The following is a 7,393-nucleotide window of genomic DNA, read 5'->3' as shown; positions in this document are numbered from 1 at the left end:
GTTAGTTGTCTTCAAGTATTTAAAGGGCTGTCACATGGGAGAAATATTTAACTTGTTTCATTTGGCAAAACATAATTACTGATAGGTGCTGTAAAGGGGAGACTGTCCTTCACCACTGTCTATTCCCATGTTCTTCCATCTTTGCCAACTAGCTGGGTGTGGAGTCAAACCTCCGGGACCCTAATACATTCATTAAGCAGTTACTATGTGCCAAGCTCTATACTAAGCACTAGGAACACAAAGAAAGGAAAAAAAAAAAACAGTCCCTGCTCTCAAGGAGTGTCGATTCTGATGGGAAAGAAATGTGCAAACAACCACATATAAATAAGGGACAGTCACTATGAATTGGAGATAATCTCCGAGGGAAGGCACTCACACTGAGGGGTATCAAAGAAGCTTTCTTGCATAAAGTAGGATTTTAGCCAAGATCTGAAGGAAGCCAAGAGGCAGAGATGGGGGGGGGGGAGAATTCCAGGCATGGGGGACAGGCAGCAAAAGTGCAGAGCTGAGAGATGGAGTGTTGCTTTCTAGGAACAGCAAGGAAGTCAGAGTCGTTGGCTTACAATATTCGAGGAGGGGAGTAAGATAGAAGAAGACTGGAAATGTAGGAAGGAGCCATATTATAAAGGCCAAACAGAAGCTCTGATGGTTGATTTCACAAAGTTATAGGGAGTCACTAGAGTTATTGAACAGAAAGGTGACACAATCAGACCTGTGCTTTAAGGAAACTCACTTTGGCAGCTGAGTGAAGAATGGAGTGGAGTGAGGAGAGACACGAGGCAGACAGACCCACCATTGGCTATTACAATGGTCCAAATGTGAGGTGGGAAATGTCTGCACAAGGATGGTGGCAGTATCAAAGGGGATAAGGGGCATATTCAAGAGATGTTGCATAGGTAGAATTAACAGGAATTGGTAACTGACTGGATGGAAGTGGGGTGGGCATCAAGGATGCTGCCTAGCCACTTCTGCCTCCTAGAATCATGACCTCCAGGGATAGCTCATGCTCCACCTCCCATAAGAAGCCTTTCCTAATGTACCTTGTTCTTGGTACTTTCCCCCTCCTCAAATTTCCATGCATAACTTTTCCAAAAAGGTATGGAGCTCAAGAAGAAATGACTTTAAATGCCAAGCTAAGGAGTTGCATTTTATATTTGAGGCAACAGGTTGCTGACAACATTTCTTGAGCTCACAAGTGCCATGGTCAGACTTGAACCTTAGAAATATTATTTTGGAAGTAATGTAGAGTAATGATATCCACTTCAAATACATCTGAGGCCAAGGATCCCTGTAGGCCACATATTGATTTAGAAAATCACATCCTAGGGACGGTTAGGTGGTGCAGTGAATAGAGCACCAGCCCTGGAGTCGAGAGGACCTGAGTTAAAATCCGGCCTCAGACACTTAACACTTACTAGCTGTGTGACCTTGGGCAAGTCACTTAACCCCAGTTGCCCTGCATTCCTCCCTCCAAAAAAGAGAAAATCACATCTTAGCATTATCTGTGTTCTGTTGTATTTTTACTTATTTCGTTAAATATTTCCCAATTACATTTTAATCTGGTTCAGGCAGCACTCAAGAGTGTTGTGAGCTACTTGTTTGATTCCTGTCATAGACTGAAGGGGAGAAAGAGTAGCACCTTCAATTTGAGAGTCTATTGCAATAATCTAGGTAAGAGATGATAAGCATCTGAACAATGATGTGGGCTGAGCGTAGAGAAGAGGGTGAAGGCAACATAGGCTGTGGGAGTGTACTCAACATGACTGAATGGGCATAGGCTGGGTAAGGACCTTGGGTAGAATAGGGGAGGGTTTCAATCCTGGATAACTGGAAGTGCAGTGGTGCCCATAACAGAAACAGGTAAAAAACCAAGTCAAGACCCTTCCGAGATCTGGACTCATTCACACTTGGACAAACAGGACATTGTCAGAAAGCTCACAAGATAAACACTAAGGTTTCTTGGATGTCGAACAGCTTTTACCAAGCAACATCTGCATTAGTTAAAGGCAAATGGAGCAGCACACGGAACACATTTCCTGTAACGTGTGCGTGATCTTTAAAATGAAAGGGAAGAAGAGAACAAACAGTACCCTAATCTGGATTTGCCCGAACCTCACCTGCCTGAAAGCACTTTAAGCATTGGCTTGTCTCTTAGCACAAACATGAATTCACTCATTCCCCTCCCGTGTCCTGGGTAATGCCAAAGGTGACAGCTGAGCCAGAGTTTGCAAAGGTCCCAGGGTGCAGAGAGCACTGGCAAGACTCCTGGCTTTCATCCAGAAGGGCTGGACAGGCTAGCAAGCCCCTGAGGTTCTGAATGAGGGTGGTTTTAGATAGTGTGTGACTATGCAGTGTGACTCGTGAGGGTACATCCCATGCCTCCAACAACACCCATGAAATGTCTTCTACTTTCCAAGCACTGGACTAGATCTTAGGGATGCAAGGACAAAAGTCAGACAGTCCCTTCTAGCACCAAATACATAGACATTGTTACCATATACAGGTCTAATTTCAGGTGAAATAAAAACGCTGAGTAGAAGATTCATTTATTAAGTCAATCCTTGGGTTAGTATTGTGTAGGAGCTGGAAGGGACCTTAGAGGCCATCCCACTCTTCTATGGATGAGGATACTGAGGCCTAGAAAGGAAAATAACTTTCCTAAGGCCACATAGAACATAAGTGGCAGAGGCAAGATTCAAACTCAAGTCTTCTGACTTGAAATCCACTTTTTTTCCATTCTACCACAATGACTTTTGCTTCTTTCATAGGAATGCATGCCCAGACCTTGCTTTCAGTTGTTGGCACTTTACAGAGTATTTCATATGTTTTTCACAACAACCCTGAGAGATAGGTGCCATTATTACCCCTTTTTTTACAGATGAGAAAACGGAGGCAAACAGAAGTTAGATGATTTTTCCAAGGTCACACAGCTGCTACCTGATGTAGGATATGAACTTAAGTCTTCCCCAATTCCAAGCCCAGCAATTTATCCACTTCACCATCTAACAGCCTTAAGTAAAAGACACATAGTCTCATTGTGTCCTCACAACCATCCTGTGAGGTACATGTCATCATTCTACCTATTTTACAGTTGAGGAAATTGGAGCTAATAGAAACTGTGCCCACACAGTTAGTTGGTTGAGGCTAGATTTGAACTCAGGTCTTCCTGACTCCAAGACTAGCACTCTCTCCACTGTACCACCTACCTACTGTAAATCCTAGTTATTATTATTTATTATTGTTATTTATAAGGACCTCCCTCTCTCCATTCTCTCCCTTCCTCCAACCCTATTCTATTCTACTCCCCATCATTTTAAAGTCCATCCCAAGTATACCCAGTGGCCAAATCCCTCACCACCACCACAACCATTCCTAACCACTGTCAAATAAGTAAATTGAGGAGGGAGAGGCTATTTAGTGAATGTGGACAGCTGCAGGCACTCCATCTTCCTCCAAAAGGTTGCCTGCTTTTCCTTGAGAGTATTGATTCTAGTCATAGTGAGAGATGGTAGGGGTAGATTCCAAGAGGCTACATGGAACAGTTATCTCAACGAGGCATTGCCAGTTTGAGGAGACGGGAATTAAAGCACTAATTTCAGCAAAGAAGACTAGTGGAAGTTACCAAATTCCATGACTTTTAATCTACTTTTCTCTAGTTAGAACAAAGGTGCTCACCCAGAGTCCATGGAGCCCCAGGGCAGGGGTGTGCTGGAGCCAGCTCTAACTGGCTTCCAAGAGCTGGTTGCTAAATATTCAGTGTGAGTACTGTAAATCAGGACTTGGTTTATTATTTTGTTGATTGTCTAGATTTAAGAAAGTGGAGAAAATATTATACAGATTACAATTAAAAGTTTCTCTTCTCTTCAGAAAGGCAGCGGTCACATATTTACCTGACTAGGGGGTATAGGGATAGATTTCTAGAGTAGATGAATTTAGGGATTGGTCTTTTTTCTTTTTACATTTTGAAAACTGAATTGCAATATGATGGTTTTCTTTGTAATTCTATATATTTTATTTTATTCCTTGAGAAATAGTATTCTGATAAAGGGAACATGGGCTTTATCACACTGCCCAAAGGTAAGTCACAAAAAGGGTATCATACAAAAAGAGTTAAGAACCACTGAGTCAGAGGAGAGACAGACCTTCTAGTAGTAGAGAAGACTCTTTCCTGCTAGCCAGGACTCAGCCTCAGAAGCATCTTTGACCAGAACATTCTGGCCTCTGGTTGGCATAAAGACCTGTTTAATATCATTGGGCGTGCAAACAGATGTTATTCAAAATAGACAACATCACATTTTTTGAAACCCAAGTATTCTCTCCCTTAACTCTCCTTGTTTATAGAAAGATAGGAAAATTTAAAAAAAAAAAAAAGAAAGGGAGGTTTTGTATTAGTCAGAATGTAAAGAAAATGTCAAGGGTTTTACTGATGTTAAATATGTGTGATAATGGCAAGAATGTGGGAAAGATAAGAATGGAGTGAACATTGGCGTGGGGGGAGGGGTGGGGGAAGGAGATAGAGAGCTAGGCTTTCACCGTTTTCATTTAGAGTTTTGGGGTGCTTTGTTTTGGTTTTTAGGGGGGGTCAGGGGATGGGCTGGTCTCTGGCTTCACCAGCATGTCACCCCCAGGACAGAGACACGACATCTAGCAGAGACAATACCCCCCAGGGGAGAAGGGACACAGTGACCAAAGGTGGTGGTGAGCTGACACTGCCAAAGAACCATTGAAAGCTCTATAGCATCAGTTATATTAATTGCCCTAACTGAATAAGTGTCCCACCATGTGTCTATATGTATAAGCCCTCCACTATTTGCCTTAGTCACACAAATTCCTAACATGTTCCATCACAATGTGCCTTGGCCATATGTCTCACTGACATGTTCCTCTTCATGTATATTTATCTGGTCATACATGCTTCCTACCTGCATTTCCTTAATTTATGGCCTCATATGCCAGTGGTGTAATAACCTAAAGGAAAGTACACCCCATGTGTGCATAGGGAGCACTTTTCTTGTTCTTTTTGGTTAAATATTTTGTTTTGGATTAACATATCCTCTAGCTATTTGGTAAATGGAAACACATTGGTGGGGGTTCATGAACTATGCTTTTGAGTGGGTTCTGACACCCAGAGTGTCTGAAACATGAACTAGCTTTTCTGCCTGAGTACCTGAGGAGGTACTCGCATAAAATGGAGCTATAATAAAAGGGAATGTGGAGACAGAAGACAGTTATAACAATTGAAACTAAAACTAGGGGGGTGGCTAGGTGGCACAGTGAGTAAAGTGCCGGCCCCGGAGTCAGGAGGACCCAAGTTCAGTTGCGGCCTCAGACACTTAACACCCACACAAAAAATAACTAGCTGTGTAACCTTGGGCAAGTTACTTAACCCCAATTGCCCTCCAAAAGGCAAAAAAAAAAAAAAAAGAAACTAAAACTAGGAAGGACTAGACAGATTACACAGGTGGACCCCTTCACTTTACAGATGCCCAAAGTCAAACAGTAAATGGCAGAGCCAGTGCTTGAACTTTGATCTCCCAGGGCCAGCTGTATATATGCACTGCAGAATCATAGGAATCATGGGAAACTTGCTCCAGTCTCACCATAGCTGACCCAAGTTCAGGGTGTCATCCTTCATGCTTTAAAATTACCAAAATGCCATCATTATGTTGAGGTCAATGTACAGTGTGTCCAACTGGCTGCTCAGACCAATACCAACTTGTAAGGCTCTGCCACTTCTTGGGCACAAATAGTCCATATAAATATTTGGAGTAAAGAGGGCTCTTCTCGCATTTCTTTTGAGCTGCTTCAGTTCTGTTTTGCTCATAGAGTACGGTGCATTCTCTGACGTGGGGACACCATGCTGGGTGGTCCTGTGCCAATGTCTCCCATGCCTCACAATCAATTCCAAAGTTACTCAGAGAGACCTTGAGAGTGTCCTCATGTGGCTTCTTCTGATCTCTGTGTGAGCACTTGCCTTGGGTGAAGTTCTCTATAAAATAGTCTTTCAGGCAAATGTATGTTTGGCAATTGAGCAACATTGCCAGCCCATCAGAGTTGTGCTCTCTGCAGTAGATTTTGAATGTTTGGCAGGTTAGCTCAAGAAAGGACCTCAGTGTCTGCTACCTTCTCCTGCCAGGTGATCTTCAGAATCTTCCTAAGACAATTCAAGTGGAAGTGATTGAGCTTCTTGGCATGGCGCTGGCAGACTGTCCAGGTTTCACAGGCGTACAATAATGAGGTCAGCACAGCAGCTCTGTAGACCTTCAGTTTGGCAGTCAGTCTAATACCTCTTCTCTCCCATACTTTCCTTCAGAACATCCCAAACACTAGCTCTAGCAATGTGTGCATCAACCTCATCATCTATGCGGACATCCCTGGAAAGCACCCGCCAAGGTAAGTGAACTTATCCACAGCATTCAACATTTCTCCATTGTCTATAACCAATGGTTCCATGTCTGGCTGGTGTGGCGCTGGCTTGTGGAGAACCTGTTAAGCCAAAATTAGCAGAGTGGCAGAGAATCGAGCCATACTCTGCCTCATGTTAGCCTCAGAGGCGGCATTGAGTGCACATTCATCTGTGAACAAAAAGTCATGCACCAACTCTCCCTCCACTTTAGCCTTGGCTTGTAGTCTTGAGGAAAAAAAATAACTGCCTTTAGCTCAAACATCACTGATTCTTAGTCAACAAGATTTAACAAATTAGCAAATATTTAATGAACAGCTACACTATACAAGATGTTTTATAACAAGAATAGAGAAGTACCAGACCTGGTCCCTATCTTTAATCTGATTAGATGGACTCATATGACAACAGGTACATGGAAGTTCATTTCCCTTCTGCATCCAAGAGATGGGAATAGGGACGGCTAGGTGGCACAGTGAATAGAGCACCGGCCCTGGAGTCAGGAGGACCTGAATTCAAATCCAACCTCAGACAATTAACACTTACTAGCCATGTTACCTTGGGCAAGTCACAACCCCAACTGCCCCTCCAAAAAGCAAAAAAAAAAGAGAGAGAGAGAGATGGGAATATATGGAAGACAGGGACCTCCCTTAACCAACTAGATAACAGATGTGGGGAAAATTACTTATTATATGGTTTGGGGGAAAGCATTGTGCTTAAGCCCAACCTTTTGTGATTAAAGGTTGTCCATCCCCAGAATGTGACCTGACTCTCTAGGAATGCTGAAGATGGCTACAAGGTATCTTGGATTCCCCCAGGTCCTGAATCCACCAAAATCATTCTTGTTTTAGGTTACAACCAACACCCAAGACTCATGATGATTCACCTAAGCTTGTCTTTGGGTCAGATTGTCCTCTCAGCAAGATTGCTTTACTGTATATGTGTGGTTCTTGCACAGGTACCCTTGTCTACATCCTACATGCAGAGGAA

Source organism: Petaurus breviceps, unplaced genomic scaffold (assembly GCF_028583685.1).
Source record: "Petaurus breviceps papuanus isolate PSGF00001 unplaced genomic scaffold, PetGlider_PUasm1.0 174, whole genome shotgun sequence".
NCBI lineage: Eukaryota > Metazoa > Chordata > Mammalia > Diprotodontia > Petauridae > Petaurus > Petaurus breviceps.
The sequence above is the reverse complement of the archived record's forward strand: the minus strand, read 5'-3'. Positions refer to the sequence as shown.